The following is an 18310-nucleotide window of genomic DNA, read 5'->3' as shown; positions in this document are numbered from 1 at the left end:
CGGCACTTACAGCCTTGGCTGTTATCAATAATGGTCATCTGAGAAACGTTCTGGCGTTCTGAATGCACTTGGTCAAATCATCAAGATCTGCTGCTGGCAGCTTCCTTTACAAGTTCTGACTAATATCATCCCAAATGTGCTCGATGGGAGACAAGACCGGAGACGCTGAATAGTATAGTAGCACGTTTAAGCTACGCAATTGGTTCAAAGTGTCATCAGCAACATACGGGGCTGGTGTTGAAAAATGTCTCAGCGTGTGGCGCTTATACTCGATACTGAATAAATCGAGATATTTTGAAAAATTTGTTTCCATTTTTCCAAAATTTCAATATCGTTAACATGTCTATCCATCCGGTGATTTTCAGAACCCAACGACTTTTCATTCAAGATTTTGCAATTTCATTGTTGAGGAGTGCACATTCTATAAAAGTAGTTTAGGGTCTGACAACATTGAAAATTTTTCAAATCAATAAAGAGGTTGACTAGCCAGGGACACTAATTCGGAAATCCATTTAGCATGTTTATATAAAATAATAAAAGAAATACATGATTATTTCCAGTGATTGGCTGCAGTCATCACATCTTCATATCAGGATGCCATTGCTTGGAGCATGAGGGTATTAAGACTGGTGGGAAATCGGGAAGCATCATAATGACAGTGTTGTGGCATTGGTAAATTGAGTGAGCCACTCGCTCACATGCATAAATAGTTTTCCAAAAATTGTTTTCTGGCTGAAAGATACCATAGAAAGGCATTCTTGAAAATTCCGAAAATGAAAGCCTATCTTTAATCTGCTTAAAAATATTTTTTCTAACATAGGTACTCCTCTAACGTGCAGACGTTTTTCCGATTCCTTCGCCGATCACTTGATGCCTTAGCTCCAAGACTTCCCAACTTCCTTCCTACATTCTTCTCTGTTCTTCACAGTTGATGTTGTATCCATTGAGAGGTGGATTCTCGACTTCCTCTGTGCACGACAAGGAGATGTACGGGATGGGCCAAAAGTGCCTCATGCAATCCGATAGGGGTACCATGGTGAGAGCAGGATTTAGGAAAAAATGCAGCAAACCGTATTAGGGGGGCAAATCATTTTAAAGCCATTATACTTAGGCCAACAGTTCGGAGGTTTCTTTATGGCCACTCTTTACTTATGCCAATAGATGAAGGATCTTGAATGGTTGACCTTCTGCCCAGCTCCTCCAAACGATGCTTCTCTAGCTAAGTGACGGAGATTACAAATGAGGAACACCCTTCCTATCTCATCATGCCAAAATTTGAAAAAGGCTTTCTGCCTAAATTGACATGGACGAAACTTCCATGTTTCGGTTACGAGATCCGTAGAGGTTATGAATAAAAAAATTGAACCCAATCCCTTCTAACTTCCAAGTCGCCACCGTTACTTTCCAACCACATCTCCAAAGGTTCATATCAGTTGACTTGTAAAATCAATCTTTAAGGAGTTTTCTATGTAACTCAACTTTCATATATTCTCATAAACCAAGAACCAGTTGAGGTTCAAGATCCACACGTCATTTTTGTAGACTTCTATGGGTTGGAAACTTCTATGGTTTGACATCTTCTGTGGCTCCTCACAATATACTAACTTTTTTAACTCTACATTATTTTGACTACTCTGTTTCACTTTATTTTTACACAATGACCCGATTTGTCAAATTTTGGAAAGGTCTTTTGGAAATTCTGCGACCATTTTACAGACATTATCATCTCTAGACTTAAGAGTGATAGGGCTTTTCACAATTTCCTGGCACGAAAAACAGGATATATTGTTTCATAAGCTGGTTGCCTTTTCCTGTGTCGATGTTTCAGCTCCTCCGCTAATTTAGACACCTTTTGTGGCTCCAAATTGGCACTGGGCGAGTTCAGACAGGGCTGGACTGTTATTCATCACAGGACCTGGCTTAATATTTCCTGTCCGACATCTATGGAAATAAATGGCAGATCGAAATGTACTTGCCCAAAATACAAGGTATATAACACAATTGTCCTTGTGTTTTATTTCACTGGGAGCTATAATGCAGATTCCTGGCTTACGCTTACATTTCAAGAGACAATTTAGCTCAGTAGAATTTCTGGTAAATTGAATTAACATTTCAACGAACCGCTTGAGCCAATTTTATAGATGATGTGAATTTATATCGTCCCGTTCCTATATTTATAATATACGTCTCCAAAATTATTACATTGGGTTACGCTAGGGCGTGACAAATCCCAGGAGCCAGGTAGTCAAGGCGCCTAGAAAATCACTGCTGGCACTTAACTTTTGTGCTTATTTCTCATAAAAAGTCAAGTTTTATTGATTGGCAACCAAAACAATGTCACTTGGCTCCTGGATTAGTCAAACTGGCTTCGAAATTCTATAGTACTTTGTCATTTTATATCACTCTGATATCATGGCTTTTACTAGAAGGGATTTCAAAGATCAATGTCAAGAATCAATTAGTGATACATTTCTTTTTAGGTATTATTTAATGGTTATATGGCACTAGCCTATTCTAAAGCGCTGTACAGAGGTGTGCTATATTTCACATCATTGTCTGTGCTCAACTTTCCTATCTCAAAAGTTAGCACCAATTTCATAAAAAGCCAATACAACGATCAGTAACCTAGTTTTATGGAGTGTAGAAGGAACCTAGAGGAAGCTCAAAAATGGGGAAACCCTACAAACCCGATGCACATGATGTCCTTGGTTGGATTTGAGCCAGGACGCTAGCACTCAAAGTGAACAGAAGACATTTTACCTCCATACAGCAACTTTCAAGCCTTAGATTAGTATTAGTCACCCAGTTTCGGAAGCTCATGTGTTAATCTAATAGTTCAGATGCCAAAATGAAAACTAAAAGGCGTAGTTCAGTACTTAGGTACTTAGACAACCCCTTTCAATCATTATGCTCCCCACAAGTAAAATATTAGTAGTTATACTCATCTCTGGTGGCGGAGCGGTTGCATTAGTGTCGACACTGGCTCCCCTGACATTATTATGTCATGCGATCCCTGGGGCCAATCAATGGCTGCTCCATTGTTCCCTCCTTCAGAATAATCGGACATCTGATGGAAGTGAGAGAGCAACTGCAGCTTTGATATCCTCCGTATGCCTGTTGTGTCCGAAGCCAATGTGTCAAGATTTCCCGGAGAGCCAGTACCGCCTACGCTCGTAGGGTGCATGCTCCAGAGTGGAGTACAGCCGTCATTATTTTACTTGGGGGGGAAACAGTGATTGAGAAGGGGTTGTCCAAGTAGTGGACAACCCCTTAAACTCACTGAGGAAAATTCAGACACTGGTCATTCTTTTTCAATTTTAGGGGAAAATGTCATTACGTAATTTAAAAAAAATAAGCAAATAAGGAATTTTGTGACTTTTTTTTAACTTTTATTACCAACCTGTCAACTGTTTTGAACTTTGAGATCGATGAGTGAAGAAGTCTATGAAGACCTGGGTGACTTTGTGACATAAAAAGATAGCTCGACAGTTGATAGAAATGGCTGCTGTATCTTCCAAGACTGAGCTAAAAAAATGGTATAAAAAAGGTCAGAAGAAAAAATGGTTAGGAAAATACAACACGCAAAAATAGGGCAAAATGAGAATACAGGACCTAAAAGGTTTGATTTTTGAGTCAGAAGTAGCCGTCCTAGGTGATCGTCTCACATCACTGTGGATACTTCTAGTTAGACATTTATTCTCCCTAATTATTTATACATATAAGATATGATCAGTCTAAGTCTACAAAGCCTTCATAACTCTGAAACGCTTCAACGGATCCTGGTGATTCTGAGACTGCTTTCTCGTGACATATTGTACTTTATGATAGCGGTAAAATTTCTTCGATTTGGCTTGCGTTTATTTGTGAAAAAAATGGAAATTTGGCGAAAATTTTGAAAATGTTGCAATTTTTAAACTTCTAGTTTTTATGCCCTTAAATTAGAGAGTCATATCATACAAAATAGCTAATAAATAACATTACCCACATGTCTGCTTAACATTACCACAATTTTGGAAACATAATTTTTTTTGTTAGGAAGTTATAAGGGTTAAAAATTGACCAGCGATTTCTCATTTTTACAACAAAACTTGCAAAACCATTTTTTTTAGGGACCACTTCACACTTGAAGTGACTGTGAGGGGTCTATATGACAGAAAATGCCCAAAAGTGACACCATTCTAAAAACTGCACCCCTCAAGGTGCACAAAACCACATTCAAAAAGTTTATTAACCCTTCAGGTGCTTCACAGGAATTTTTGGAATGTTTAAAAAAAATTGTATAGTGGATGCTTTCCTGAAACGGAAAGTACTTTTGCAAGCAGCATAATACAAAGAATAGCAGGTTTACCCAGAATCCTTTGCAGTAGGCGGAGCTATGCAAATCATCTCTTTCCACCCCAGTCTAATCCACAGCGCTTGGAACCGGCAAGCGTGCAATGCTGCGGATTAGTTTCTAAATTTACACAGCCAACCAATTCCTCGTGTCCACAGGTAGGAATTGGTTGGCTGTGTAAATTTAGAAACTAATCCGCAGCATTGCACGCTTGGCGGTTCCAAGCGCTGTGGATTAGACTGGGGTGGAAAGAGATTATTTGCATAGCTCCGCCTACTGCAAAGGATTCTGGGTAAACCTGCTATTCTTTGTATTATGCTGCTTGCAAGTACTTTCCGTTTCAGGAAAGCATCCACTATGTATTTCCTTTAAGTAGAGGGCTTTTCGGTCTCTTTCGTCCCGCTACATTTAGCCCAACTTGGGTCTCTCCCTAAGGTGGCTAGCATATATGTAAAAAAAATTGAACATTTAACTTTATTTCACAAAATTTTTATTTCAGATGCAATTTGTTTTATTTTACCAAGGGTAAGAGGAGAAATTGGACCACAAAAGTCGTTGTACAATTTGTCCTGAGTACGCCGCTACCCCATATGTTGGGGTAAACCATTGTTTGGGCGCATGGCAGAGCTCAGAAGGGAAGGAGCGCCATTTGACTTTTCAATGCAAAATTTACTGGAATTGAGATCGGACACCATGTCGCGGTTAGAGAGCCCCTGATGTGCTTAAACAGTGGAAACCTCCCACAAGTGACACCATTTTGGAAAGTAGACCCTCTAAGGAACTAATCTAGATGTGTGGTGAGCACTTTGAACCTCCAAGTGCTTTCTCAGAAGTTTATAATGTAGAGCCGTAAAAAAAAAAAATCATTTTTTTCACAAAAACTGATCTTTTCACCCCAAATTTTTTATTTTCCAAAAGGTAACAGGAGAAATTTGACCCCAAAAGTTGTTGTTCAATTTGTCCTGAGTACGCAGATACCCCATATATGGGGGTAAACCACTGTATGAGCGCATGGCAGAGCTCGGAAGGGAAGGAGCGCCATTTGACTTTTCAATGCAAAATTGGCTGGAATTGAGATCGGAACCCATGTCGCGTTTGTAGAGCGCTGATGTGCCTAAGCAATGGAAACCCCCCACAAGTGACCCCATTTTGGAAAGTAGAGCCCCTAAGGAACTTATCTAGATGTGTAGTGAGCACTTTTAACCCCCAGTTGTTTCACTAAAGTATAGAGCCGTGAAAATTAAAAAATCATTTTTTCTTTCCACAACATGATCTTTTAGCATGCAATTTTTTTTCAAGGGTAACAGGAGAAATTGGACCGCTAAAGTTGTTGTCCAATTTCTCCTGAGTATGCTGATACCCTTATGTGGGGGGGGGGGGGGGGAACCACTGTTTGGGCGCTGGCAGAGCTCAGAAAAAAAGGAGCGCCATTTTGAATGCAGACTTAGATGGATTGGTCTGCAGGCGTCACGTTACATTTGCAGAGCCCCTGATGAACCTAAACAGTAGAAACCCCCCACAAGTGACCCCATATTGGAAACTAGACCACCCCAAGGAACTTATCTAGATGTGTTGTGAGAAATTAGAACCCCCAAGTGTTTCACTAGTTTATAACGCAGAGCCGTGAAAATAAAAAATCTTTTTTTTCCCACAAAAAATATTTTTTAGCCCGCGGTTTTTTATTTTCCTAAGGGTAACAGGAGAAATTTGACCCCAAAATTTGTTGTCCAATTTGTCCTGAGTACGCTGATACCCAATATGTCGGGGTAAACCCTTGTTTGGGGGCATGGGAGAGCTCAGAAGGGAAGTAGCACTGCCCCTAATGTGCCTAAACAGTGGAAGCCCCCAATTATAACTGAAACCCTAACCCAAACACACCCCTAACCCCAACCATAACCCTAACCACACCCCTAACCCTAATCCCAACCCTTATCCCAACCGTAAATGTAATCCAAACTCTAACTTAAGCCCCAACCCTAACTGTAGCCCCAACCCTAACCCCAACCCTAACTTTAGCCCCAACCCTAACCCTAATGGAAAAATGGAAATAAATACATTTTTTAAAATTTTATTATTTTTCCCTAACTAAGGGGGTGACTAAGGGGGGTTTGATTTACTTTTATAGCGTTTTTTGGCGGATTTTTATGATTGGCAGCCGTCACACACTAAAAGACGCTTTTTATTGCACAAAATAGTTTGTGCATCACCACATTTTGAGAGCTATAATTTATCCATATTTTGGCCCACAGAGTCATGTGAGATCTTCTTTTTTGCAGGACAAGTTGACGTTTTCAGCGGTACCATGTTTATTTATATCCGTCTTTTTGATCGCATGTTATTCCACTTTTTGTTCGCCGGTATGATAATAATGCGTTGTTTTTTTGCCTTGTTTTTTTTTTTTTTTTGCGGTGTTCACTGAAGGGGTTAACTAGTGGGATAGTTTTATAGAGCGGGTCGTTACGGACGCGGCGATACCAAATATGTGTACTTTTATTGTTTTTTTTTTTATTTAAATAAATGGATTTATTGGGAATTTTTTTTTATTTGGGGATTTTTTATTTTTTTTGTACATTCTATTTTTTTTTTTTTACTTTCTAACATTGTCCCACGGTGGGACATAACTATATTAGATCAGATTTCTGATCTGACACAGTGCATAGCACTGTGTCAGATCAGCGATCTGACAGGCAGTGCAGGAGGCTTTCCGGCGCCTTCTCTGAGCAGGCACCAGCTAGCCACCTCATTTCATGACCCGGAAGGAGTCCCGCGGCCATCTTGGATCCGACTGCATTGCGTTGTTCCAGTGGGGGAGCGCAGGGAGCCACTCTCCCTGCGCGATGTCCCTCTATGTCGCTGTCACTATTGACAGCTGCATCAGAGGGGTTAAACGCCCACGATACAGCTGACACCCGCACGCGATCGCCGCGGTGCTCACTGTGAGGCCGCGCGATCGTGCTGCCGTACTAGTACTGCGGTTTGCGGGAACTCAGTTCCTGCACAGCAGTACTAGTACGGCACATGTCAGAAATGGGTTAAATGGATCTATAACCATTGTAAGGTGCAATTTGCCAACTGTTGTTCAGACTGTACATTTTGGTAAGCTCCTCCCATGCCTAATTGAGTCACGGGAAGGAAAGCCCACCCATGCATAATTCAAGCAAGGAAAAGAAAGAATCAACTACTTTTTAGGTGCAACTACTTAGGTGCCACAGTTTCTTAAACTGCCATAGACATGAGAGAGCTGTAGGCCGACATTCATTACCTCCCTGACATCTCCATACACGAGAGAACGGTCGACTCGGCTGAGTGTTTGTGTGTTTTCAATGGGGAAAGAAAAGACAATTAAGAGACCCTCATACACATTAGTTGGTCGTTCTTGCCAAAAATCTTTGAGTTTAGTGGAATTACTACTGAAACTCTTTTCCAGCTAAAAGTCCAGACTCTGTTATATTAATTTTCATAACCACTATTGACGTCATCAAAAATGTGTACGTTATGAAAAAAGTATAAAAAGAAAAAATAATCATTCCAATTAGATGCAGTGCCTTGAAAAAAGTATGGTACATCTATGTAGGGGACACAGTGAGAATGCAGAAGAAGATGCTCTGGTCAGATGAGACCAAAGTAGAACTTTTTGGGCTAAATGCAAAACATTATGTGTGGCTGATAAATAGCATTTCACATCACCCTGAAAACACCATTCCCACTGTCATACATGGTGGTGACAACATCTTGCTGTGGGGAGGCTTTTCTTCAGCAGAGGCAGGGAAATTGGTCAGAGCTGATGGAAAGATGGATGGAGCTATGAATACAGGGCAATCCTTGGGGGGGGGGGGGAAAGCTGATAGAGGCTGGCAAAGACTTGAGACTGGAGTAGGACAATGACCGGAAACATACTGCCAGAGCGACAATGAAATGGTTTAGATCAAAGCATATTTATGTGTGTGAATATGAACCTAAATCTCACTGAGAATCTGTGACAAGATTTGAAAATTTCTGTTCACAGACACCTCCATCCAATATCACTGAGCGAGAGTGCAAAGGAGAAGGGGTAAAAATTTCAGTCTCTAGATGTGCAAAGCTGGCAGAGACAGACCCCAAAAGACATGCAACAATAATTACAGCGAAAGGTGGACGTGCAAGGTATTGACTCAGGGGGGCTGAATACAAATGCACATCACAATTTTCAGATTTATATTTTTAAAATATTTAGAAAGTATAATTTCCTTTACACTTCACAAATACTTGCTACTTTCTGTTGGTATATCAAATAAAATCCCAATAAAATACGCAAGTTTGTGGGTGTAATGTGGAAAAGTTCACGGGTATGAATACTTTTTCAAGGTACTGTATATGTGGGAAAGAGAACCTTGTGGAATCCTGGTTACATTTTATGAACAGGCTTTACAATGGAGTTATTCCACATTCCTCCTACAATATCATTGCTTTTACCGCTTATGTCATCAGGAAAAAAAAAAAAAAACAGACTGTGGCCGTTCCTGGCTCCGATTGTATCTCTCAGCGTCACGCTTACATTTTTTCCAGAGATTCTCTATCAATTTTATTATATCAGAGAGCCGCGTCTTTGTTCTAATCCTTTTGCTGAGTCTCCAGGCAAAATATGGTTTGCGAATTAAGGGACATTGCCAATTCTCCCAGCAAAACAGGAAAGCCTTCCAAACTGTCGAGGAAAATCAAGCTGTTGGTATTGTTTCAGCTGGCAGAAAGCAGACGAATATACTGGAAATAAGCACAAAAAAAAAAAAAACCTCATTCTTTGAAGAACGACGACCCCTTCAGTCTGAAAAACACATTTAACCTCATCTATATTTGGAATATTAACTTAATGGGAAGCTATCATGGAAGACCATGCTAGATACTAAAATTACGTAACAATTCGCTTCTCTTGTTGGTCATAGGTGACGTCGTTTTTTGGGCTGCATATTGTTTCGAAGTTAAGAAAATTAGGAAAAAAAATATATGCAAATTGCCTTTTCAGAGAGGAACTCTAGCACACCTATTAGATGTAGCAATCTTAAAAGTCAATATCGGCCCCTGCCGCATGAATTAAGGTAAAAAGCCAAACCAGAAACTCATTTGCAGAGACGTGTTTCGGGGTTTTAGCCTCTCATCAGTACAAAGCAGGAGATTTGATTTGGTTGGGCAAGAGTCCTCCCCTTTAGACCATTAGTCAGAGGCCTCTCACCCAGCCAAATCAATTCTCCTGATGAAGGGCAAACACCCCAAAACAAGTGTCTACAAATGGAGTTTCTGGTTTGGCTTCTTATCCTAAATCATGTGGCAAGGGTCGATATTGACTTTTAGGATTGCTACATAGAATAGGTGGTGCTAGAGTTCCTCTCCACATGCACGTATTCTTTTGCATACACGTGTTTCGGGGAGTTTGCCCTTCATCGGTGCAAAGAAGGAGATATGATTTGGCTCTGTGAGAGGCCTCTGACTAATGGTCTAAAGGGGAGGACTCTTACCCAGCCAAATCAAATCTCTTGCTTTGCACTGATGAAGGGCAAACACCCCGAAACACGTGTCTACAAATGGAGTTTCTGGTTTGGCTTCTTATCCTAAGTCATGTGGCAAGGGTCGATATTGACTTTTAGGATTGCTACATAGAATAGGTGGTGCTAGAGTTCCTCTCTGCATGCACGTGTTCTTTTGCATACACGTGTTTCGGGGTGTTTGCCCTTCATCAGTGCAAAGAAGGAGATATGATTTGGCTGGGTGAGAGGCCTCTGACTAATGGTCTAAAGGGGAGGACTCTTACCCAGCCAAATCAAATCTCTTTCTTTGCACTGATGAAGGGCAAACACCCCGAAACACGCGTCTACAAATGGAGTCTCTGGTTTGGCTTCTTATCCTAAGTCATGTGGCAAGGGTCGATATTGACTTTTAGGATTGCTACATAGAATAGGTGGTGCTAGAGTTCCACTCTGCATGCACATGTTCTTTTGCATACACGTGTTTCGGGGTGTTTGCCCTTCATCAGTGAAAAGAAGGAGATATGATTTGGCTGGGTGAGAGGCCTCTGACTAATGGTCTAAAGGGGAGGACTCTTACCTAACCAAATCAAATACTAAGTCATGTTGCAAGGCTTGTTAAGGGGTCGATTGATTTTAAGGATTGCTACATCCAATAGGTAGCGCTAGAGATCAAGTCATCTTCTTTGAAGAGGCAATTTACATATTTAAATTCCCAGAGGAGCATTGCATGGCCTATAAAGTCTCCTTAAGCTGACTTGGCACTGTCCACAAGAAGAAATGTCCCCCTTTAAGTTCTCATGGGGAGGGGGAAGGAATTCAGAATGATTAAAGAGGGTATTCTCAAATTTGGAAGGGGATACCTACGAGATAGCTGGTGGATTGATATCTGGGACCTCACTGATCCCAAAAACTGAGACTCAGAGCCCCATGGAATGGAGCAATGGCCGATCATACGCAGAATCATTGTTATGGGAGTTCCGAAGACAAGCAGAGCACTTGGCTATGTCTCATCCCCTCTCCTCAATGGTCTACAGAGGAAGTGGTGGCTAATAAATTATTACACAGTAATCAGGCTAATATTTGAATACATGGTGGTCTAGAGTAATGCACCATACTTTGGCAGGGGAGTGTTGAAGAACAGGCCATGAAGGTATACTCTAGTCACACTCCCGGGATTATTCCTATGTCTCTCTCATCCCTTCCTGAACTGTTAAAAGTGAATTATGATAGGGTAATAAGACAAAGCAGCCTAAAGACATGCCCCCGAGGAATCCTGCGAGCCTCACCCACTTGGTAAAGACTGTAAAAATTCACACTAAAAGTTAAAGGCCCATAACTCTGGAACCATGATTTGGAAAACAAAGAGGAATAGTCATAAGAGCAGCAGGAATAAAATCAAAGCAAAAAAAAAAAAAAGATATAGAAAGAAGGTACACAAACCCAAGATTCTAGAATGAAACCGATCAAAGATGTTTCCTTACTGGTCAATTATAGTCTAATTTCTGAATGTAATATCTATCAGAAAAGCCTTTTCTTTTTTTTTTTTTCTGATCGAAATCACACTCGGAAAATGGATTGTAATTGGCCGGTAAGGAAACATTATCTTAGATGGGTTTTATTCTGGAATCTTGGGGTTGTGTATCTCTTCTTTTTATGTATTTTTTTTTTAATTTTTGATATTGAAGAAGAGACACACAACCCCAAGATTCCAGAAGAAAAGACTTTTTCCCAAAACGGAACTCATCAAAGATAATGTTTACCGGTTAATTATAGTCCATATTCCAAGTGTGATTTCGATCAGAAAAAACTTTTTTTTTTATAAAAAAAAAAAGTATTTTCTTGGAAAATGGACTATATTTATAATCTATTGATTTCTATAAGACATTTTTTTTCTAAGGTTTTTCTGATCGAAATCACACTCGGACAATGGACTATAATTGGCCGGTAAGGAAACATTATCTTTGATGGGTTTTATTCTGGAATCTTGGGGTTGTCTCTCTCTTTTGTTACGTAATTTTTTAAATTTTTCTATTGTTAACTTTTTTTATTATATTGGAGAGGGAATAACCACTTTTGTCTGTTTCTACCAACGTCTACAACGTCTTGTTCAGTTTCTCCGGGGCTTGTATAAATGTTTCTTGTTGTTTCCTCCCCGTGCACAAAGGGCAAAAAAAAACTTTTAATAACAACATTCCCAGTTGCTGAGCGCCAATCCAGGGGGTTGCCAACTATGTGACACAAACGTTAAGACGCTTAATTTGCCGCTTTGTCAAATTCTGTATTGGATTCACATAAAACGGGGGGGTCCTTTAAGGACAAGACTTTGATCGGCGTTAACCCTTCGCCCGTCATTGGGACCTGTCAACGTCTCGCCTTGTGCGACACCACACGTTGGTGGTCTTCAGGACGGTTGCTTGGATGTGAAAAGCTGCTCGTCTTGTTAAACGTGGACTTTAGTCAACATAACTTTATGGCTTCCATGACATTAGTCCGCTGCCAGCGGGACGTTACCGATATTGGAATGTTTCACATTCTTCCCTTTTGAAATTCGGAACACTGGAAGGTCTTTCCAAAAAAATACCATAAAATAAAGTTTTTATCTAAGAAATATTTGGGACACCTCATATGTTTAGGTGACCGTATGAACTGTCTAAATATAATTACGGTACATTTTTCTAAAATTTTGTAATTTTGTTTTTGTACCAATTTTATGTTTTTTTCTTTCTATCTGATTTTCTTAATTTTTAATCCAGAATTTCTATCAAAATCTTATTGGCTGCTCTTAGAAGCAGACAGCAGCTTTAGCTCAACCCTTCTGACATAAAGCTATGCTCACACATGGAATTTTTTTGGGGTGCGGCATACAAGTGTAATTTGTCTACAGTACATTTTTAATAAAATTAGTTTTATTCATTTTTTTTTCAGCTATTTTTGCACTTTCCCATTGCTTTTTCTATGGGTGAAAAAAAATGCTGTAAAATTGGCTTCAGATTCCAAAAACGCTGCAGTGCTCAAATTCGGTCAGGGGAAAAAAAAAAAGTGTCTGCATAAGATTTCTGATATCTCATAGCTTTTGCTGGTACTATAAACTTATATAACTTTTCTTATTTACATAAAAATGGCTGAGTGTGAACGTACGCTTAGAATGGAACCGTTAAGCTATGTTCACACTGAGTCTTTTAGAAATGTTGCAAAATCCTAATTCAAAACTCTCAGTTTCCACTCAATGCCTATGTACACACAACGTCTTTTTCAGGAGGAAACTGCCTGAAAAAGTTATCGAAAAAAAGTTCTAAAGGCCCCTTCACATTTAGCGACGCTGCAGCGATACCGACAACGATCCGAATCGCTGCAGCGTCGCTGTTTGGTCGCTGGAGAGCTGTCACACAGACCGCTCTCCAGCGACCAACGATGCCGGTAACCAGGGTAAACATCGGGTAACTAAGCGCAGGGCCGCGCTTAGTAACCCGATGTTTACCCTGGTTACCATCCTAAAAGTAAAAAAAAAAAAAAACAGTACATACTTACCTACAGCCGTCTGTCCTCCAGCGCTGCGCTCTGCTTCTCTGCTCTCCTCCTGTACTGGCTGGGAGCCGGAAAGCAGAGCGGTGACGTCACCGCTCTGCTTTCCGGCTCACAGCCAGTACAGGAGGAGTGCAGAGCACAGCGCTGGAGGACAGACGGCTGTAGGTAAGTATGTACTGTTTGTTTTTTTTTACTTTTAGCATGGTAACCAGGGTAAACATCGGGTTACTAAGCGCGGCCCTGCGCTTAGTTACCCGATGTTTACCCTGGTTACCAGTGAAGACATCGCTGGATCGGTGTCACACACGCCGATCCAGCGATGTCAGCAGGAGTCCAGCGACGAAATAAAGTTCTGGACTTTATTCAGCGACCAACGATCTCCCAGCAGGGGCCTGATCGTTGGTCGCTGTCACACATAACGATTTCATTAACGATATCGTTGCTACGTCACAAAAAGCAACGATATCGTTAACAATATCGTTATGTGTGAAGGTACCTTTAAGAACAAACATGTAATTCTAGGTAAAAACTACTCACTTGTCTATATGTCCCGGCTTTTGAACATTTATTAACCAATACAGGTTTCTAAAACAAGTGGATAAAAGAAGTGACCGGTCCATTGTTCTGTAATTTTCCACTTGGAAGACGCTCTTTACTTTACAATGCAAATCAATGAGAAGGCTCAAAAGACGTCTGGACATTATTTGGGGTGTTTCGCCATTGATTTTGCTTAAAAAAAAACAAAAAAAAAGGTTAGTGGTTTATTAATTATTCAATGGAGTGGGGGAAAAAAAGCAAACCGTAAAAAAAGACTTCACAAAAAAACATTGTAAAACCTTCCCCAAAAAAAAGGCTGAAAAAAAAAAAAAATCACAAAAATTTCTCAGGAAACAATAGGAAAAAAAGACGCTCCAGGAAAAAAAGACTCTAAAGTTTCTTGAAGAGTCTTTTGCCTGAAAAACTCGTCGCGTTTGCCTTAGTTTAACGGACATCGTGTCCACATGGCCTCCTTCTGAATGTGAACACACCATAAACTGATAAGTTGTTGTTTTTTTTTAGTGGAATATTCACCTTAAAAACTGGTTCAAAAACTCTAGGAAAACTCTTCCAGTTCCACTTTGCTGTTGATATGATAAGTGTTTTTTTTCCACTTTTTTCCTTGAAAAATTCATGGTGGGAGAAGGAAAGAAACAAAAGTGCATGGTACTTCTTTAATGCAGATCTTGATGGAAACCTCTCCAAACTAGAGTAACATCTGTTCCCGTTTCTGCTACGGCCACTAGGCAACGCACCTTTATTCCTGGGACTTTTTGGCGCCATAAAATGCGGGACTTATGTGGTTAATTGTCTGATTTCGATTATTCTTTTCTGGGAGCCCTGGTCGGGGCTGCCTTATCATAAAACTCCTGGATCTCTGACTTCAACTGACAGTCAATTAGTTTTGCTACCTAACCATTGCTTGTGTTTTCCTGATTCCTCCTTTTTTTGGCTTAAACTTTGACAATACTCTTGTTTTATGTCTTGACATGACCTCTTAGCTTTGACCCTGTTTTGGTGACTCTTACAGCCTCTGGTTTGCCCTTCTGGACATCAGCCCTTCCATGGAAGCAATCCAGGGTTCCCCCGTTGCAAGACCAGATTAGGGTGAATGAAGGTCGGGGTTCCTCAGGAATCTAAAAGATGGAGTGGCTTATGTCAAGTCTATCCGTGGAAACCATTTTTGAGCCTGTGGCCTCTGACAGACATGACAACTATTTACTGTGCAATCAAAAGGCTTCTTAAGAAAACAAACTGTTGAAAAACACTTCAAAATGGCTTCACAACAACGTCAAGAAAAGAAAAAAAACTTCTCAAAAAACTCCCCAAAAATGGAGTTTTCTTAAAGCAATTTCTGTTTGAAGTCTTGTGGTTTTTGAACTCCTGAAAAAAATGGAATTGTGAACATTGTCTAAGGGTTTTCCCTTCGGAACTATCAGACTATCAAAGAAACCTAGAAGAGAAATTCTAGCAGTCATACAAAATCATACCGATCAACCCTAACCTATCCTAAATTCTAAAAGTCATCTTCCGTTTCTGCCTCATGCCACTCCTTATTTATGAAATTTTGCAAAGAGAACTATGTGGCACTCGCCTCTGGTGCATTAACTTATTCCAAGGTTATATGGGCATACAGAGTGAAGATTCAAAGGGTGGGCTACAAATGTTTAATGTCTAATTACGCTTCATCTGGCCCACTTCTAACTTGTGTATCATTAACGGCCTTCAGCTCGATCTCGAGCCATGGCGACTTCATGGATGAACGCTCTGTAGGAAGATCGATCTTGTGCAAGCCTAGATAGGTCCACCAGGGTCTTCTCTGCCATTATCTTGATCGTATCAAGCCATTGGGTTGCTGGTCTTCCTCTTCGCCTTGTTCCTTTTAATCCAATAAAATGATAGAGCTGCTAAAGAAATTATTGTAGTCTTCGTTATTAATCCCATGATTCTTTGACATCACCTCAACGAGAAGCTAGATCAATCCCAATGGTGAGTAGCTAGCTGGAGAGCCACAGATGTAGAAGGTACAGGAAAGCAAGCAGGCCTGAAGCAGGCGTGTCACAGGCAGGGTGCAAACTTTAATCCAATGTATGGAAAGGCAGAGAAGGGCTGGTTGGCAATATCTAGAGCTATTGAAAGGAAACCAAGAGGTGACCCAATGTCACAGTGATTAATGAGAAACTATCAATGAAGGGGTTGTCCACTACTAGGACAACCCCTTCTTGATCTAAATGTTTGACCCCAATAAAATAAAAAAAGCCTATAATCACTGCCTGTGCTGGAACTGTTCTATCGGTATGGGACTCACGATCCCGGGGCTCGTTGTGACAGGTAAGACCGGCGTTGGCGTCACTATATCCACCTTCGTATGACTAGAACATGAAGAGGAAATGACCCCTGACGTCCTCTTCGTGGTCAATTCGGGGACAGTGACGCCAGCGCTGACTGGGCGCTGGGCTCATGTCACAACGACCACATGGAAGCCCCGAGGAGAGCGAGTGCCGACACGGGTGGTTTTTATTTTATTGGTGCCAAGCGAGGGTTTTGAGAAGGCGTTGTCCAAGTGGTGGACAACTTCTTTAACATTGAGAACTACGACTGCCCTTCCAAAAAGAAGATCCTTATCTTATGTATCGTCATTTCTGTCTCCATGCATGATTATTCGTTTTATTTTTTCTGTTAGTGGCTACCTTTGCCCTCTGAAATAAATTCTCATAAAACGCCCCCGATGCTTCTCCTTGGCAACATCTCCAAGACATATGTAGAAAGTGCGGTAAACTGCTGCAATCTTGAAAGCATTATCCATGTGAAGATAAAGTATTTCAAGTATTTCCCTTCTTCTTTTCTCCCAGTTATAGTCCATGCGGCATATCGCTGGGGAGATATTGCGATCAATAAAGGTGTTTTTTTGCTTTCATCCCGTGCCAGGTCGTCGTAAAGCGGGCGTGTTATGATAAGATTTTATAAGTCTTGAAGTTATATACTTGGTGTAAAGGCTAGTTTTTGATCCTGTTTCCGTAAAGGCATAGTCCAGAAAGACAGAAACAAAAAACACGACAACCCCCCAGTGACCAACATCTGTACTACCACCGGCGATACTACCGGGACAGATCCTCTTCTCTATCCATAGGGGGCAGTATTACATTGGTGCTGCTGCAGTGTTTTACCTGTCAGCATGAGAGACCAGAAACAGGTTCTACACAGATGTCACGTCCCAAATCACAGCTTATTGAAAGTGCATCACTCAGCAGGGGGCGACACTGAGTACCGGAGATGGGGTACTCCCATATCACAATGCTAGGAAATGCCCTCATTAGTGGTTGTCCAAAAATGAGTTATAATGATAATAAATAAAATAAACTAAACTCACCTTACTAATCCCCACCGATTCTCCTATTGTAGCACTGCTTGCGTCTTGGCAGACATGTGATTCACAGCAGTCAGTGATTGACTGCAGCGGTTACATGTCACACGAAAGTGAAAACACAGAGACAGGCTGGGGAACAGGTCTGAAACACGTATCCTGTGTTATCTACTGTATATAGAGGTGTTATCAGTCATTGTACAGGAGGAGGAGGTGAGCTGTGATATCACCTATTGTGAATGGTGGATCCTGTGTCATCTACTGTATATAGAGGTGTTATCAGTCATTGTACAGGAGGAGGAGGTGAGCTGTGACATCACCTATTGTGAATGGTGGATCCTGTGTTATCTACTGTATATAGAGGTCTTATCAGTCATTGTACAGGAGGAGGAGGTGAGCTGTGACATCACCTAGTGTGAATGGTGGATCCTGTGTTATCTACTGTATATAGAGGTGTTATCAGTCATTGTACAGGAGGAGGAGGTGAGCTGTGACATCATCTATTGTGAATGGTGGATCCTGTGTTATCTACTGTATATAGAGATGTTATCAGTCATTGTACAGGAGGAGGAGGTGAGCTGTGACATCACCTAATGTGAATGGTGGATTCTGTGTTATCTACTGTATATAGAGGAGTTATCAGTCATTGTACAGGAGGAGGTGAGCTGTGACATCACCTATTGTGAATGGTGGATCCTGTGTTATCTACTGTATATAGAGGTCTTATCAGTCATTGTACAGGAGGAGGAGGTGAGCTGTGACATCACCTAGTGTGAATGGTGGATCCTGTGTTATCTACTGTATATAGAGGTGTTATCAGTCATTGTACAGGAGGAGGAGGTGAGCTGTGACATCATCTATTGTGAATGGTGGATCCTGTGTTATCTACTGTATATAGAGGTGTTATCAGTCATTGTACAGGAGGAGGAGGTGAGCTGTGACATCACCTAATGTGAATGGTGGATTCTGTGTTATCTACTGTATATAGAGGAGTTATCAGTCATTGTACAGGAGGAGGTGAGCTGTGACATCACCTATTGTGAATGGTGGATC

At 40.9% G+C, this 18310-nt stretch overlaps 1 long non-coding RNA gene across 1 annotated transcript; it reads right to left on the bottom strand.

Moving 5' to 3' along the window:
* Window positions 1-931: 931 nt before the first annotated feature.
* Window positions 932-17390, bottom strand: LOC138675327 (uncharacterized). The gene is made up of 3 exons (XR_011320666.1): window positions 17264-17390; window positions 3401-3525; window positions 932-1941 (listed from the first exon to the last, which is right to left on the bottom strand). It is a non-coding gene; the product is annotated as an uncharacterized lncRNA (long non-coding RNA).
* Window positions 17391-18310: the final 920 nt, after the last annotated feature.

The sequence above is a fragment of the Ranitomeya imitator genome, chromosome 4 (assembly GCF_032444005.1).
Source record: "Ranitomeya imitator isolate aRanImi1 chromosome 4, aRanImi1.pri, whole genome shotgun sequence".
Lineage (NCBI taxonomy): Eukaryota > Metazoa > Chordata > Amphibia > Anura > Dendrobatidae > Ranitomeya > Ranitomeya imitator.
This window is presented reverse-complemented; position numbering and strand designations above follow the sequence as displayed.